We start from the raw sequence: 19,210 nt of genomic DNA, 5'->3' as shown, positions 1-19,210 counted from the left end.
ACCCTATTTGTTGTGTGCAATTATCTCACAATGTGGGTCATGAGACATTCAAATTGAGGAAATTGAGTAAAAATCAAATTTTTTGGGGAATTGGAATACACTTGAGCAATAAAATGCACAATGTTTAGGCCTAAATAAAATGCTGTTGTTGGCTTTTAATAAACCATTAATTGTTTAAGATTGTCTTTGTGTTGTATTTTATATATCTGATCCAGTGAAAATGGGTGTCTATATATATATTGCTTACCGTAATTTTGATTATCCATTTGATGTTTGAAGAACATAAACAGTTGGAGTAAGACCTGTTGAGAGCATGGCTCTGGCTATGTCTGTGTTAAATTATCCACACACCTGACTCTGGTAAATTGTCCACACACCTGACTCTCGTTGACCTACGTACTAACAGTTGCATTGAAACTATGTTTCAATGCAACTATATTTGAAGGGCAAATATATCTACATATCTATATCTACATTTGGGTACTTTTGGGTACTCTTTTGGGTACCTTTGGGTACATTTGGATACTTTTGGGTACGCTTTTGTGTAGCTTTGGGTAGTTTTGGGTATGCTTTTGGGTAGTTTTGGGTAGTTTTGGGTACGCTTTTGGGTAGTTTTGGGTAGTTTTGGGTTGTTTTGGGTAGTTTTGGGTACACTTTCGGGTAGTTTTGGGTAGTTTGGGGTAGTTTTTGGTTGTTTTGGGTAGTTTGGGGTACGCTTTTGGGTAGTTTTGGGTAGTTTTGGGTACGCTTTTGGGTAGTTTTGGGTTGTTTTGGGTAGTTTTGGGTACGCTTTTGGGTTGTTTTGGGTTGTTTTGGGTAGTTTTGGGTAGTTTTGGGTACTTTTGGGTAGTTTTGGGTTGTTTTGGGTACGCTTTTGGGTAGTTTTGGGTTGTTTTGGGTTGTTTTGGGTAGTTTTGGGTTGTTTTGGGTAGTTTTGGGTACGCTTTTGGGTAGTTTTGGGTTGTTTTGGGTAGTTTTGGGTACGCTTTTGGGTAGTTTTGGGTTGTTTTGGGTAGTTTTGGGTTGTTTTGGGTTGTTTTGGGTAGTTTTGGGTACGCTTTTGGGTAGTTTTGGGTTGTTTTGGGTAGTTTTGGGTACGCTTTTGGGTTGTTTTGGGTAGTTTGGGGTAGTTTTTGGTTGTTTTGGGTAGTTTGGGGTACGCTTTTGGGTAGTTTTGGGTAGTTTTGGGTACGCTTTTGGGTAGTTTTGGGTTGTTTTGGGTAGTTTTGGGTACGCTTTTGGGTAGTTTTGGGTTGTTTTGGGTAGTTTTGGGTAGTTTTGGGTTGTTTTGGGTAGTTTTGGGTACGCTTTTGGGTAGTTTTGGGTTGTTTTGGGTAGTTTTGGGTACGCTTTTGGGTAGTTTTGGGTTGTTTTGGGTAGTTTTGGGTTGTTTTGGGTTGTTTTGGGTAGTTTTGGGTACGCTTTTGGGTAGTTTTGGGTTGTTTTGGGTAGTTTTGGGTACGCTTTTGGGTTGTTTTGGGTAGTTTTGGGTAGTTTTGGGTAGTTTTGGACAATTAGTATGACCCGATATACAAGCTCATAGTGCGGCACTCGGCCACCGCAAAAAGCACGGTCGCGGCCCCTGTCGCGGCCCCTGGTTTTCACACACACACACACACACACACACACACACACACACACACACACACACACACACACACACAGGTTGTTGGTCAGGCAAAATCAGTAATGAGAGGTCAGCTGACCTTAAAGTTTGAAAGTGTTGAATAAAGTTCAGCCAGATATCTCAGTTGTGCTGTGATGGTCTAACAAGCTGCTAGGAGATCAGGGCGTAACTGCAGGACAGAATTATGGAGTCAGATCACTGCCAACACTACCTATCAAAGTTTCGAAAGGTTGAAACATTATTTGCAAGAAAAAAGTTCTGAATCTTTGAAAATATTTTTGCAAGACTAAAAAAAAAATGTTTTGAATCTTTGGGAAAAAGTTTTTAACGCTTGCATAAATAGAGAGAGAGAGAGAGAGAGAGAGAGAGAGAGAGAGAGAGAGAGAGAGAGAGAGAGAGAGAGAGAGGGGGGGGGGGGGGGGGGAGCAAGAGAAAGACAGAGCCAAATAATAGCCAGAGAGAAAGAGAGGAAGACAGAGAGAGGAAAGAGTGCTAATACCTGTAGTAGGCAGAGAGAGTTAGAGAGAGAGTCAGATGGAGAGTCGGACACGGCCACAGCAGAAAGTTTGTGGCCGTGCAGGGATCGATATAACCTGGTGTGGGTGAATATCGAGCGATGGTATCGGACACAAACACCCCTGAGAAACCAACCCACTCTGACCTGAGACTCCTACATGCTCCTATGATGATGATCAGGTCATATCAGATCACAGAGGTCAAGAGGTCAGAGTAGAGCAGAAGAGAACGAAAGCCCCCCCGGAGCTGTCAGAGGTTAAAGTACATAGTGCAGTGAACTACAGTCCAGCTCCACTGCTCCAAAGACCACCAAAGACCACCCACCATCCTGCAGGCCCTCATTAGCACCAGTGGTAGCAAATGTTTACTGCAGTTTTTTTTTACCTACAGTAAGTAAAAGTATCAATGCTACAATGTAGAAATACTCTGCTAGGGGCACGGTCACACCGCACTTTTATTTTACCTATGGGGCGGAATCTGCCAATGCGTTGTCAGTGCAAATGTGTGGATTCATGGTCTTACGCATCTTTCCGCGAGTCGCGCACATCTTGCGTTTATGCCTGCTGGCATAAACGCCAGCAGGCATAAACTCTATACGCTCTATACGCCTGCTGGTAAAATATGCCATACAATACTGGCTGCAAAAAACTGGCCGCGCACAACCTGAGTTCAATCATTGAGACCTGAGGCGATTCTTAAAAAAAATGTTTTTCTAAATCCTAACAGTTTTTTGAAAAAAATATTTCAGTTGTTGTTGCTGTTGTAGATCGGCTATTTTCAAATGGCCGAAATGTATATAGGGCTGAAGTGGTTCATATGTTTTGTAATAATAATCACAATCTACAAAGTAACTAGTAACTAAAGTTTTCAAATAATTGTAGTGGGGTAAAAGTACAATATTTGTCTCTGAGATGTAGTGGAGTAGAGGTACAATAACTGAAAATTGGAAATACTTCCAATACTACTTTATTATTCATTCATAACTGAGCTCTCTTCAATATGTTTTGGATCCTGAGCTTATGTTTGGAAATGGACTTAATGTTCTACACGTTGCTAACTTTTGTGTTTCGGGAAATGGTTTCGACTCCATCGATCGTCCATCGTTCCGAGCGGGAGATTTGTTATGTTTTATAAAATATAGCGATAGAAAGACAGATCCTGGAGTAACCTTGAGGATAAATGTTTTGATCCAAAATGGTTTAGCCCTGTAGACTCGAATGTTGATGGTGTGATGCAACGCGAGGCCAGAATTCATGTACGCAGGCCTGTGTGTGGAAGTAAAGACAACGCTCAAGTCTGGACAATCTGTTTCTATTAAATACAATACTGTATAACAATCAGAACCCATACGATTGTATGTCCGAGTTATATTAAAGAACTAATGGTCCTGTACCTGCGTGAGTAATTCTTTATACTGTAAACAAACTGTAATGCAGACCAAAAGGAAAACACAAAACTGTTGGTTTTGAAATTAAATTGCAGTATCTCAATCAAACAAAATAATAATTCAATTTGATTAAACAATCAGTAGACTTCAAAATACAAATGAAAGATGATCAAACTCTGATCTTTAGTCCCGCAACGCTAAGTTATTTTAAATGTCTCCAATGAGTATAGTTTCCCAAAAGGAATCCAAAAGGAATCCAACAAATATTGTATATATTCTATTTTCCCCAAATCCAGCAATCGGCAAAGTCAGCAAATAAAAAGGCAATGCATTGCATAAAAAAAAGAAAAAAGTATATTCCTCACCCAACCTTTAAGTCAGGAGGCCACAGGAGGTTCCTTTGTCCTGTTGTTTCTGAATTGATTCAGAACCCAGACCGTCAGAAACTTTCTTTTGACCAAACTTCCTTTCTTCCACCTCACAAAGTTATTCGGCCACACTACTCAGTGGTTTAACAAGTTCCGATTCTGGTTTAGTATTGGCTTACAAGAGTCTCTTTGACAAACCACCACCAAACACTCTTTTACCTAAAATGGAACCCCTCGCCGCCTCACTTCCTCTACTTTTATAGCGGTTCCTGGTACCTCACTTCCTGTGGAACTTTCCACAGTGATCCCATCCTGGAACTTTTGCTACATGTGCTGCTTTTTCCCCACAGCTCCAACTATGAGTGAACCATGTCAACAGAAAATGAATCAACTTACAAAACAATTTAGTTTTTTTTCTCGTACACTACATTTAGGTGTTAAATATTCAACCATATTTTAACCAATATATTCCCTTGTAATCACCAAGTATGTTATGTTTATTTTCTTTCAATACTCATCATACCTGGACAGAAAATACATCATTTCACACATTTATGTGGCAGTGTCACAACTGTACGAACAGAAACATTAGAGAATCAACTAAATATACTAAGGAAGACGGGGGGGAAGCGTGTGCGCGGGCATGCATGCGCATGTGTACGTGCATGCATCAACACTGTATTACCAAATACTGTATGTCACCCCTTCCTTCCTTCATTGTGCCCTGCATTCCCTCATTCACCTGCCAGCCTCTAACAGACCATGTCACAACCAGGCTTCATCAGTCACAGCTCACTTCTCTCTCTCTCTCTCTCTCTCTCTCTCTCTCTCTCTAGGTTAAAGAACCAGCAGGAGTGTGTGCGCTCTAGAGATTAGTCCCTGCTATACTTGACATGACAGACAAATGGCAGGGGAGAAGTGTGTGTGTGTGTGTGTGTGTGTGTGTGTGTGTGTGTGTGTGTGTGTGTGTGTGTGTGTGTGTGTGTGTGTGTGTGTGTGTGTGTGTGTGTGTGTGTGTGTGTGTGTGTGTGTGTGTAGTGATGGAACTGTGTGGCAGCTAATTAAAAGTATGATTAGTGGATAATTAAAATAGGTCTCTGTCTTTAGAATGCCAAACGACCACAGACAGAGGAGAAAGACACACACACACACACACACACACACACACACACACACACACACACACACACACACACACACACACACACACACACACACACACACACACACACACACACACACACACACACACACACACACACACACCGCAGATATGTAAGCTGGCAGGTGGGAGTGTGTTATTTCAGCATTATAATGGAGACATAATGGTAGTTTGTAAAGACAGAACACAGAGAGAGAGAGACAGGTAGAAAGAGAGAGAGACAAAGAGATACTGTACATAGAAGAGAGAGAGAGAGAGAGAGAGAGAGAGAGAGAGAGAGAGAGAGAGAGAGAGAGAGAGAGAGAGAGAGAGAGAGAGAGAGAGAGAGAGAGAGAGACAGACAGAGAGAGACAGACAGAGACACACAGAAAGAGACAGAGAGAGAGATACATAGAAAGAGAGAGACAGAGACATGTAGAAAGAGAGAGACACAGAGAGAGACAGAGACATGTAGAAAGAGAGAGAGACACAGAGATACATAGAAAGAGAGAGAGACAGGTATAGAGAGAGACAGAGAGAGACATGTAGAAAGAGAGAGAGACACTGAGATACATAGAAAGAGAGAGAGAGAGACATGTAGAAAGAGACAAAGGAAGACACAGAGGATCAGATAGAAAAGAAGACATGGCACCTCTTACAGATAAACATCCACAACATTAATCATCATCAGCAAAGGCTATAGAGGACACACTCACTCACATGCACACACACACACACATGCATTCATTTTTCAGTCCCCTCTTTCAGGCTTCTCTCCCTCTGCCCGCCCCCCCTCTCTCTCTCTCTCTCTCTCTCTCTCCCTCCCTCTCTCTCTGCCACTCTGACTGATAGCTGCAGACAGAGAACAGACGAGTGGAATATGAACCTGGATCATTTGGTCCAGTCCGTCTCCCTCTCAAACAAACACCTATGAAGGCGGTTGGCTAGTAATTGGTGTAGTGCGCGCGTACACACTTACGCAGTTACGCACGCACGTACGTACGTACGCACGCACGCACGCACGCACGCACGCACGCACGCACGCACGCACGCACGCACGCACGCACGCACGCACGCACGCACGCACGCACGCACGCAGGCACACACACACACACAGTACAACTGTACATGACTGCGTAATCCGTCGTGTTATACATTTAATCCTTCCACCGCAGCTGCTGAAGAAAATGTGATTAGCTGGATTATGGTCAAATAAGCAGCCACAAATAAATAAATATGAAATACATTGGCACACGCTTGTATGTATTGTGGAGGACTCAAGGGTTTCTGTAAATGTCTGTCTGTCTGTATAACATTTAATGCTCATATATGGTAAATGGTGCATTTATATATCTTTATCCAAGGTGCTTTACAATGATTGTGTATTACATTCACCCATTCACACACACACACACACACATTCACACACCGATGGCGGAGGAAACCATGCAAGGCACCAACCTGCTCATCGGGAGCAATTATGGGTTTAGTGTCTTGCTCAAGGACACTTCGACACTAACTCTGGGGGGGCCGGGATCAAACTGGAAATCGGGATCGAACTGGGAACCTTCCGGTTCCCAAGCAGCCGCTTTACCTCTTGAGCTTGTTGTGAGCTTGTAGATCGGCTATTTTTGGCGAACGTTCCCCCCAGAATAGGGATGCTGGGGGTTCAAGTGGTTAACAAAAGTGGCATTTTAAGTTGTAAGCATATTTTGATTATCGTTAATCGCAATTATTTTTGCCACAATAATCGTGACACGTCATTTTCATATCGTCCCTAGCTCTCGTCATAGACTGGCCTCCATGTATAGTGGGTACTGCACTAACAGGTACAACAGGCACCTGGCAAGCTTCGATCCCAACGGGCATCGGCCTAGTTATGGGAAGCCGTCATCAGCCTCACATTTCACATATTTTCTCCTTTCCAAAACTTGTTAAACTTTGTCTCTTTTATTTAACTTTCCATTTATTGGAGGTACTGTACGTGACAGGGCAGAAATATAAACCCGGAAACAACCTGAGGACAGAGTGGCCTTGAATTTATGCCTGAATAACAAGGTTACAGCATACCATTTCTTATCATACTGTATTATAGGGCTATTACAAAGAATAGTTTATGCTGACATCATCTCCACCGAATATACCAGAAACCAGTCTGCTGAAGGAGAGACTTCAAAAAGCATATTGTTCCCATTGTTTCTACCAAAAATACATTTTTTATACTTGTCCTGAGGGCAGACATAAACCCACACATGAAAAAAAAAGATCCAGTGTTGAGCAAAGCCACAACAAATTGTTCCTGACAGAACCGGAAATGAATATTCATAGCGTGACAGTAGAGCCTGGAGTGCAGCCTTCATAATACAATCCAATCCCACTCTACCTTGATAATCTGGCTGAGAAGTGCACAATACAATTAAGACGAGTCCTCATTCCCTCCCTGTGTCCCTCCCCTCTTCACACGCGTGTGCTCTCTGCCAGGCACGTGCACAACAAAGACATCAAAGGGGGCTTGAGCCCCTGCCCTTTTACCCGTCTGTAAAAAGGGTGCCCTCACCAGACCATGAATGCAGCATTTACTATATGGTGAAAGACCTGTAAATGTCCCCTTTCCATGCCACATTCAAGAGAATTGCCTTTTCCAAACTCTCCTGAACTTGAATGCAGCATTTTATGTTGAAAATATTACCCTGCCGTGTGGCACATCTCCAGTAATGGCTGGATTATACCTGGTTGAGCGCGGAGTGGCTCAACCAGGTATTTGAGCCACTTTGAGCCATATAAACCGAAAATAGCCGATTTGTGAGCTTGTAGATCAACTATTTTCAGGCTATAAATACATTTTCAGAATCTGCCCCTCCGATATTTTCTGCACGTCCATGCTCTCTGCCTGTCGTCATGCAGTACGTTTGTAAAGTGTTGTAACTTTACAAACAAGAAATATTTAAGAAGCAGAGTATATATAGCTTTTCCACTTAAATATGATTCTATTTAAATTGTAATGTAAAGCAATCAGATTCATGAGGTTATAAGAAATACATATAATAAGTAATCCTTGACAAGCCATGAGGCCCATAGGGCAGGAGCCTATCTCCTGTTGTCTGTACTGTGAGGCAGCTTGATGTAAAAGTAAACCCCCTGGACATGACGCTAGTATGTCGCAGGGACTTACAGTAGGCATTGGGCCTAATTTTTAGAGTCTTTAATTATGACCGGGCTGGAGATCAAACCCAGACCTCTCAGTCCCATGGCGGACACTCTAACCCATTGGTTCTCAAAGTGGGGTCCGGGGACCCCCAGGGGTCCTTGAGGGAGTTCCAGGGGGTCCCCAGCTAAATATGTGTTGATTATGGATAGTTAGGAACCAAATGGACCCTTATCCCAGCTGGCACGCGACGTCCGTTGACGTTGATTTTTGGTTGGATTTAGGTTGTGACGTCAGCTAACCAAAATCCAACGTTGGACCAACGTCAACTTCCAACGTTGTATCAACGTATTAATTTGACGTCAATTGACGTTGATATTTGGTTGGTTTTAGGTTGTGTTGGTAACTGACCAATAACCAACGTCTATTCAACGTAATATCCCAACGTCATGTTGACGTCGAATACTGACATGCTGTTGTCGGATTCTTGACCAAACCTCAATGTCTGCCCAACGTTATTATGACAACGTCCACACAACGTTGCAGTCTAACATCATCAGACGTTGATATTTGGTTGGTTTTAGGTTGTGTTGGTAACTGACCAATAACCAACGTCTATTCAACGTAATATCCCAACGTCATGTTGACGTCGAATACTGACATGCTGTTGTCGGATTCTTGACCAAACCTCAGTGTCTGCCCAACGTTATTATGACAACGTCCACACAACGTTGCAGTCTAATATCATTAGACGTTGATATTTGGTTGGTTTTAGGTTGTGTTGGTAACTGACCAATAACCAACGTCTATTCAACGTAATATCCCAACGTCATGTTGACGTCGAATACTGACATGCTGTTGTCGGATTCTTGACCAAACCTCAATGTCTGCCCAACGTTTTTATGACAACGTCCACACAACGTTGCAGTCTAACATCATTAGACGTTGATATTTGGTTGGTTTTAGGTTGTGTTGGTAACTGACCAATAACCAACGTCTTTTCAACGTAATATCCCAACGTCATGTTGACGTCGAATACTGACATGCTGTTGTCGGATTCTTGACCAAACCTCAATGTCTGCCCAACGTTATTATGACAACGTCCACACAACGTTGCAGTCTAACATCATCAGACGTTGATATTTGGTTGCTTTTAGGTTGTGTTGGTAACTAACCAATAACCAACGTCTGTTCAACGTATTATCCCAACGTCATGTTGACGTCGAATACTGACATGCTGTTGTCGGATTCTTGACCAAACCTAAATGTCTGCCCAACGTTATTATGAGAACGTCCACACAACGTTGCAGTCTAACATCATCAGACGTTGATATTTGGTTGGTTTTAGGTTGTGTTGGTAACTAACCAATAACCAACGTCTGTCCAACGTATTATCTCAACGTCAGTTTGACGTTGAATACTGACATGCTGTTGTCGGATATTTGACCAAACCTCAATGTCTGCCCAATGTTATTATGATAACATCCACACAACGTTGCAGTCTAACATCATCAGACGTAGATATTTGGTTGGTTTTAGGTTGTGTTGGTAACTAACCATTAACTAACGTTTGTTCAACGTATTATCCCAACGTCAGGTTGACGTCGAATACTGACATGCTTTTGTCAGATTTTTGACCAAACCTCAGTGTCTGCCCAACGTTATTATGACAACGTCCACACAACGTTGCAGTCTAACATCATTAGACGTTGATATTTGGTTGGTTTTAGGTTGTGTTGGTAACTGACCAATAATCAACGTCTATTCAACGTATTATGTCAACGTCGTGTTGATGTAGAATACTGACATGCTATTGTCGGGTATTGTGACCAAAACCCAATGTCTGCTAAACTTCATAATGAAAAGATCTCCTCAACATTCAAACCTCATTAGATGTAGATATTTTGCTGGGTTAATGTGGCTGTTACTTAAACAAAATCCAACATAGTCTGGCTGTAGAATATGGACAATAAGTACTGAAGGTTCTGACATAGAGTAATGATCTAGCATCTGTTTAACCTGCAATAGTCCAACCAGAGCAATTGGTAGCTGTTTCATCTGTGGTTCAACTATATTCTTCCAGATGAGCTACAGGGCCACCCCATGGCCCAGAAAGGTGTTTGTGCAGTTCTATAACCCTCAGCCTTTTCCAGATAACTGAATTTGACTTTCAGACAAATACCATCAAGTTGCTCCTGGGGCACATGCCAGCATCCCACCTATAGTGAACCTGTGGCTGTATATGAGACTGATTAGCTACAGGTTTCTTTGCCAGTGTGGATTTAGAGCCAAGGCAACATGGTTAAGGCCAGTTATACCTTTTCCCTTCCGCTTTAGCAGATGTTAGTTGTCGGTGATCAGCCAGCTGCATCTTAAAGGAATGCGACCGACAGTGAGGTAGGTAGACAGCCATGTCAACTCTTTATCGTCAATAATTTGCCCTTAGTTTGCTTCAGGAGACCTTCCTTAGTTCCAGAGGGCAAATTCAGTTTCAGCTTATGGCTGCTCAAATGTTTTATGTTGAGCGCTTGGGGTGGGTGGACTGTAGGGTCCACCCCTACAGTGTCTTGCTCAGGACACTTCGCCCCGTCCAGGGCCTTTGAGGCAAACCGGGGACCTTCTGATTATCTAACCAGTAACCTATGCTGCCCTAAATAATAAACCCATATGAAAAGAAATGCATCAATACATTACAATGCATAGACACCGGCCTACCTCAAAACCAGGGTCTTCCTTAGTTGTGACATATGGAGCAAGAGTGTGTGACTGTGACACCATTTATCATCCACACCACTATGTATGTACTACTGGGTGGACGGAAGGGCGGACAGATGGACAGACAGACAGACAGACAGACAGACAGACAGACAGACAGACAGACAGACAGACACTTTTTTTGTTACCCTTTCAGCCTAAATGCATGACTGTACCTCATGCTGTTTACATTTCTGACTAATAAAGTAATCAATCAATCACAAAAAGTAAAATAATTGTTTGCCCTGATATGTAGTGGAGTAAAATAATAAAGTATCAAAAGATAGAAACACACAAGTGAATTTAAAAAATACAATGCTAAGTACAGTACTTGAGTAAATGTACTGATTTTCACCATTGTTCATGTTTCATAGCTGTTGCAGTTCTTTATTTTTGCATTATATTAATTGCTAATCAAATAAATGATTGAGGGAAATATTTCACTTTTTGCATTAGGCCTACAGCATAATGCCATATGACACATACAATGTAAACTGACATTTAACATAATAACATTGGGCAGACATTGAGGTTTGGTCAAATATCCAACAACAGCATGTCAGTATTTGACGTCAACCTGACGTTGGGATAATAAGTTGAACAGACGTTGGTTATTGATTAGTTACCAACACAACCTAAAACCAACCAAATATCTACGTCTAATGATGTTAGACTGCAACGTTGTATGGATGTTGTCATAAGAATACATTTCAAACTGGATTGTCAAATGTCTCCTCAAATCACTGAGCAGTATAGCAACGTTCTGCTCTTTCATTGGACGAATCATTGGACTTGTGGGTGGGACCACAGTTGTATAACACCAGACTGGGCGGGGCAACAGTAACTGCTGCAGGAGCCTGCAGTTTGAATTTGGAGGGAGAGAAGACAGGAAGAGATACTTGTTTGTGCATGGAGATGTTTTTTTGACCATCCCAGGACTTCTAGAATCACAATCTTTTGCACAGGTGAGTTCATAATTAATTTCCTTCTAACTTGAAATGAAATATTTGACTGTTTGTTTTTAAAATAAAGTTCTACATTCTGTTTATGACCGAGTGAGGTGATTTCTTCATATTGCAAATCAGTCATGCTTTGTTGTTTTCTTTTTCTTTTCCTTTTCTTTGCATGTTTTTGAAACTGGCAGCATTGTTTGAGTAAATCCTTTGCCCAAAATGGTTACAGTACCCGCCTTTTGTGGCAAAACAGTGGGAACTAGAAAGAGGCTATACTGCATTAACTAGATGGACTGATCCCCATTGCTTTGTGTTGGTGGCTTGGTGCTGCTGAGTTAAACATTTGAATTGCAGCTTTTAAAGCTAATGTCTTATTTTAGGTGCAGTTCTGTTGTTCATGCATGATTCATGTTTTCAGTTGGGAATGTGTGTTATTGAAGGGTAAAAGCTCACATGCCTCACAGCCTGATTTTTGTGTGAGACAGTGCTGTGTAACTAAAAATCAGGCATAAGGGTTGGTTGCATCTGAATAGCCTTGTGTAGCCTTTATCATAGTTTTGATTATATTAGCTTGTAAGACATTATTTTCAGTCTAATATTGGCCAAGCCTAACAGTAAAGCCCACCTAAAAAAAATAAACATAATAGAGGAATGTAAACACTATGTTGAAGATTGATTGGTAAGTAACCAATCCCCAACGTCTGTTCAATGTATCATGCTGACGTCATATTGACATAGAATACTGACATGCTGTTGTCAGGTATTGCAACCAAAAACCAACGTCTGCTTAACGTCATTATGCTGACGTTCACACAATGTCAAATTCTAACATCATTAAGCGTTGTTTTTTTGTTGAATTTAAGTTGTGTTGGTAAGTAACCAATACCCAACGTCTGTTCAACATATCATGCTAACGTCATATTAACATAGAATACTGACATGCTGTTGTCGGGTATTGTAACCAAAACCCAACATCTGCTTAACGTCGTTATGCTAACGTCCACACAATGTTAAGTTCTAACATCATTAAATGTTGATTTTTGTTGGTTTTAAGTTGTGTTGGTAAGTAACCAATGCCCAACATCTGTTCAACGTATCATGCTAACGTCAAATTGACAAAGAATACCGACATTCTGTTGTCGGGTATTGAGACCAAAGCCCAATGTCTTCTTAACGTTATGACGTTAACGTCTACACAACGTTAAATTCTAACGCCATTAGACGTTGATATTTTGTTGGTTTTAATTTGTGCTGTTAAGCAACTATAATACAACGTTTTCTCAAAGTTTTTTTCATTTCTGAGGAATGTAAACACTATATTGAAGATCTATTGGTAAGCCATCTTAAGTTGAAATATTGAAGTAAGTCCTGTACAGTTGAATGGCCCAAACAGAGTGAAGAAGAGTTAGTATTTTGCCATAACCGATACTTGATATACAGTAGCTGATAATGAAGTAGGTGTACTGTAGGTTTGATAGCTGTCGTTTTCGACGCTGTTCCAGCCCATATTGAATTTAAATGTCCACAGATGTTTCGGAAGGCAGAGGTAGCCTATCTAATCTGTTTTTTTGTGTGTGTGTGTGTGTGTGTGTGTGTGTGTGTGTGTGTGTGTGTGCGTGTGCGTGTGCGTGTGCTACTTCAGCTTCCAAACACCTGTGATCAAGACTTGGTGAGCCTCCACCAAGTCCGAAGTAAGTATAATATCAGGGCGTTAATTTGAGGGGTAATATGCTTTAAATTGGTTGTAATTTAAAAATATATATTGAATTAGATGATTCAGGTTTCCCACGGTAGTGACTTTCCTGGAACATTTTGAATTGAGTTATAAATTCCCACAGGGCTTTGGGCACCCTGATGATAGTTTTTTGACACAGTTAAACATAACAGGCACAGATAAACTAGTAAACATTAGTCTACAGTCAGCAGTGTAATGTAAAAGCAGTCTTATAGCGTTAATATTGAAAGGGTAGGGATGTGAAGTTTCACTCAACCAACGATTCGATATAATTCACCATACTGGGTTCACAATACAATTTCTTCTTGGGTTTTCTCTGAAGTAGTTGTGCCACGGCATGAGGCCATTGTGAGAAGTCTCTATCTTGCGTCAAGTATATTTTTCATTCATAATGTGTTGTGTATTTCTTATTTTCATGCTAGATGTGGTACATCAAGAGGTGGAAGGTCCTCTCAAGTAGAATACATCGGGTAAGTACCTCCACACTGAACTTCACTATTATTTGACAATAAAGCAACATAATTTTGATTTAAAACAAGTTTGATTTTTCACCGCTATTAAAGGCATCAGGTTAACGGCTATAAAAATGAGGCATCATATACAGTATATGAATAGTTTTGATGCGATAGCATCAATATATTCTAAAGAAGTATTTGTATAATTTATTCGTCATGTCCCTGGTGTTTAAAGACCTTAAGAGGTGTAACGATAGAATAATATCTTAGCTGTCCACTTAATATGGCATTTTCCTTCCTGTGACTTTTACCATACTCTCAGGTTGTCATGGTTGGAGACACAGGAGGTAATTCATTGGATGATGCACCCAGAAGAATGATGCCGTTCCTCATGTCACATGAATTGACACTCCAGTACAACCTTTGTTGACATCATGGCAAGAATAAGTCCCCGGGGCCTGTGTCTTTTTGACGTTGCATATGGTAAGTTAAACATTTTAATTGCCCGATGTAACTTGACCTTTCCGTTATCTTTCAAATTCAAAAAGGAGTGCTACAAAATGTTGATTATTTTTATATACGTTGGCAGTTATGCCTAAGTTCAAGAGTTTGGAATCACTGTGAAAATTAAGTAAGTACAGCCAAGACACTGATGATAATGATGAATGTAATAATAATAATAATAATAATAATAATAATAAGGGTAATAATAATAATAATAATAATAATAATAATAATAATAGTAATAATAATAAGGGCAATAATAATAATAATAATAACTTATATTCTTCAACATTTCTGTTCATTAAATAATCCACCAAGTGCAGCAATATCTTTAAAGACCTTAGGCATTCTAGATGTCATATTCTCTAGATATCCAGGTCAAATTTCACCCCATATTTTCAGTAGAATTTGCCGTACTTTGAGACTGGTTTGTATAAAACTTCTCATGAACCTTACGGTATAGCTGTTCCCAACATAGGATTTAGATCAAGCAATTGTGATGGCCCTTCCATCAGAGACAGTACTCATATCTGCAAACTCAGTTAATTTCAAAATCATAATTTCTCACTGATTCCAAACTTTTGAACAGATATCTGTCAGTCAATAAAGATGTTTCATAATGTAAAAATCAAGTTAGAGTTATTAAAATAGCTTATTCCTGTCATTTATCTTTAGGGGAACTAAAGAAGAATGCAACCCTCAACAAATTAAACAGAATGATGCAGAGAAGACTCTCCAAGTGATTTACGGGAGCTCAGTGTTATTTCTCTCTCTTTTTAACGTTTTTGCCCTTGGTGCATATGTTATAGACATGCCTCAAAGAATGCACTTCATTGTTTTTATTGATTTGTACTGTTTAGTTATTTTAAAGTTTCACAAATGGAATCATTTTCCTACAAAGGCACTTTGGGCTCTGAACCTATTCACCAAACCTGTAACTGTTTGGACAACAATATGACTTGTAATTTCTGTTTGTTTATACTACCTATTCAAATGTGCCAATTACAAGTTTAAAAAATATATAATAATGTTGTTTTATTAAACTTTGTCAAATAATATTGTCTGATATTGTATTTTCACCTTGGTAAAACTTGACACTGAAACAAGATGTAATTTGTTGTTGTTTGTCTGACGTCGTGATGATGAGATATCGACGTCAAAATGACGTCTGGAAGATGTCCTGTTCCCACCGCCCACTCAGTGGGCACAGGAGACGTTATTTTAACGTTGATATCTTGTTGTGACAAGATATCTACGTGACAAGGTAACTCTGGAGGTTGACGTCCTGCTAATGTTGGATTGACATTTTATTACTAATATATAACTAAAATACAACGTGATTACAACGTTAGAAATATGTCATATTTTGATTGTACTCTAACGTTGAGCCAATGTTGTACTATGACGTCAACCCGATATACATTTTCAGCTAAAATACAACTTGTCAGTTTATGACGTCAGACAAACGTTAGGTTATGACGTCAGACAAACTTTCATTTACAACTAAAATACAACTTGTATCCAACGTTGGGAGTCTAACCTTTAATCAACGTCTACATAACATCAGAGATTGACGTTAAATCAACGTTAGTTTAAGATGTCAAACCAACGTCAGTTTATGACGTCAGACAAACGTTAGGTTATGACGTCAGACAAACTTTCATTTGCAACTAAAATACAACTTGTATCCAACGTTGGGAGTCTAACCTTTAATCAACGTCTACATAACATCAGAGATTGACGTTAAATCAACGTTAGTTTAAGATGTCAAACCAACGTCAGTTTATGACGTCAGACAAACGTTAGGTTATGACGTCAGACAAACTTTCATTTACAACTAAAATACAACTTGTATCCAACGTTGGGAGTCTAACCTTTAATCAACGTCTACATAACATCAGAGATTGACGTTAAACCAACGTCAGGTTATGACGTCAGACAAACTTTCATTTACAACTAAAATACAACTTGTATCCAACGTTGGGAGTCCAACCTTTAATCAACGTCTACATAACATCAGAGATTGACGTTACATCAATGTTAGTTTAGGATGTCAAACCAACGTCAGGTTATGACGTCTAAACAACGTTGGGTTATGACGTCTAACCAACGTTGGGTTATGACGTCAGACAAACTTTCATTTACAACCAAAATCCAACGGTCATCCAACGTTGGAGTACAACGTTGGGACAACGTTGTACTGACGTCGCGTGTCAGCTGGGATGGGTCTGTAACTGAGAGTGTACAAATGACGGGTCCATTTGGTTCCATTTGGTACACTCTCAGAGTTACATTAACATTGATTTTACAATATAAATTGGGGTCCAAGCGATAGAAAGGCCATTAAATGGGGGGCCGTAGCCTAATGCATGTCAAACTGGGGGTCCTTGAAATTAAAATGGTTGAGAATCACTGCTAGAGCCGTAAAAAAAATCTCTTATGGGGGTCCCTGGCATATCTTTTCAAATGGGGGTCCGCGGGCTAATAAGGGTCAATTTGGGGGTCCTTGACATGAAAACGTTTGAGAACCACTGCTCTAACCACAAGGCCACTGAGCTGGAGAGATATACTGCCCTGCCAAGCCAAAGTGCAGTAACTACGGGGGAAGAAATCACTGAAAAGTGGGTTTAAAAGTGATTCAACCTCATTTGGTCGGCCAAATGAGATATCGGCATAAGTGATATTACAATAAATGTACACCTGTTCTTGAGGTAATTGTTCATCTCCCAAAATCACAAAGGCTAATTTGACTTTTGGGATACACAAACAAGTGGGTGTGTCCAAAAACGTAGTTACTGGACTTTGGCTTGGCAGGGCAGCATACTGTAGCTCTGGGTATGATCTCTACTGGTCTTTGGTCTACATGTCACTGTGAACCACGTTATGTTTTTTATGTTTCCTCCTTTTTCTCCTGAGGGCCATCCTCAGGGGCCATCCTCTTCCTCTTCATCATCTTTCTCTTCATCATCTTTTCTCTGATATGCTTGGACCCCGTTGCCATTTGCAGTTTGTTTGTTTGTTTGTTTGTATTTTTGTTTATTTAATTTATTTAACCCATTAGAGTGGTGTGCTACGTGCCGTGCTACGAGCTGCTATTTTTGAAAAATCTTGAAAATGTGTGAACATCTTTGAATATATGTATTATTTATAACACTTTTAACTTCTGGGGGTCCCTGGAACAACATATTTTGAGATGGGGTCGGCGGCCAAATACATATCATTTTGGGGGTCCTTGACATGAAAATGTTTGAGCACCACTGATATAGAAACGTTTTTTTCAGAATACTGCTGGGAATTAGAAGACATTTGTAGAATCGTTATAAGGTCTTAAATGGGTTAAATGGGATCACAGTTTGTTTCTCTTTCTATAGGGCTATGTTATGTTTTCAGTTATTGTTGGTAGTCATGGCTGCCAGTTCCCACCTGATGTCATGTGGGAGTTCTGACTGCTCCACACCGTACTGAATAACTGCTAGCTTGCATAACGTCTTCAGATTAGGACTTAAATCTAAGATATACAGGTCATCAGGTGTGCTGTATCCTCCAAAGAGGATGACACAATTTCCCACCATGCAAGAACGCATCCAAGACATCCCACACGGGGCTTTCCCTTTGGACTCACTCTTCTTCCATGAGAAGGTCTGTGAATTGAATTTCCACAGATCACTGAAGTACTGGTTCGAGTTGTTGCCACCAAATACTATGTACAGCTCTCCATTGTAGGCAAAGGCTGAATGACCATAGCGTCCTTCTGAAAGAAGCTGTGCAGAAGGTGTGCTCAGCCAGCAGTTGGTCTCTGTGTCAAACACTCTGATGTTGTTGTACCAGTATCCCTGGTTCCCCCGGCCCCCAAATATAAACATCTTTGTCCCGATGATGGTGGCAGAGTGATATGACAAACCAGGTGCAGGAGTGTCTCTGGTGTTAATTAAAGACCAGACCATTGTAGAGGTGTCCAACTTGTAGAGCTCATTAGTGGGTCCAATGAACTGGATGTATCCTCCATAAATATACATAACCTTCCTCAAGACACAGGCTGAGTGGCTCTGCCTCTCCACTGGAACAGCACCAGAAATATTGGGTTTGGACCATCTGTGGTTGTCAACATCAAATGAATAAAGCATGTTACCGCAAGGACATCCCCCCCAGACGTAGACAATATCTTCTACCAGAACAGCTGTGTGGCCCCAGCGCACGAGGGGAACCTCAATGTGATGTTCTTCTATTCCAGTTTTCACTGGCTTCAACTTCATCCAGCGTAAAGAAAGTGTGTTGAAGATGAGGACTTCAATCTGATCACTGTTGTTGTTGTTGTTACCGTAACCTCCAAAAGAGTACAGCTTGTGTCCGACTAACACAGCAGCCGGCCAGGAAAGTCTAGGTCCTTTCAGATGTGTCGTCCAGTGAAACATTTCACACACCAGCACCACTGTGAATCAGTGCAACTAATTTACAGAAGAGGTTGTTGGAAGGCAGGGCAATTTGTTGCTAACAATTGCTGAATGGTGTTGTGTTGGAAAATACGATGAAAATATTTAAAAGGACGATGGTGTGATGTCATTCCATGATGACATCATGATATGGAATAGCTAATGACGTTACTCAAACTGAATGGCCATTTTAGC

Source organism: Gymnoscopelus microlampas, assembly GCF_963454915.1.
Source record: "Gymnoscopelus microlampas genome assembly, chromosome: 2".
NCBI classification, from domain to species: domain Eukaryota; kingdom Metazoa; phylum Chordata; class Actinopteri; order Myctophiformes; family Myctophidae; genus Gymnoscopelus; species Gymnoscopelus microlampas.
This window is presented reverse-complemented; position numbering follows the sequence as displayed.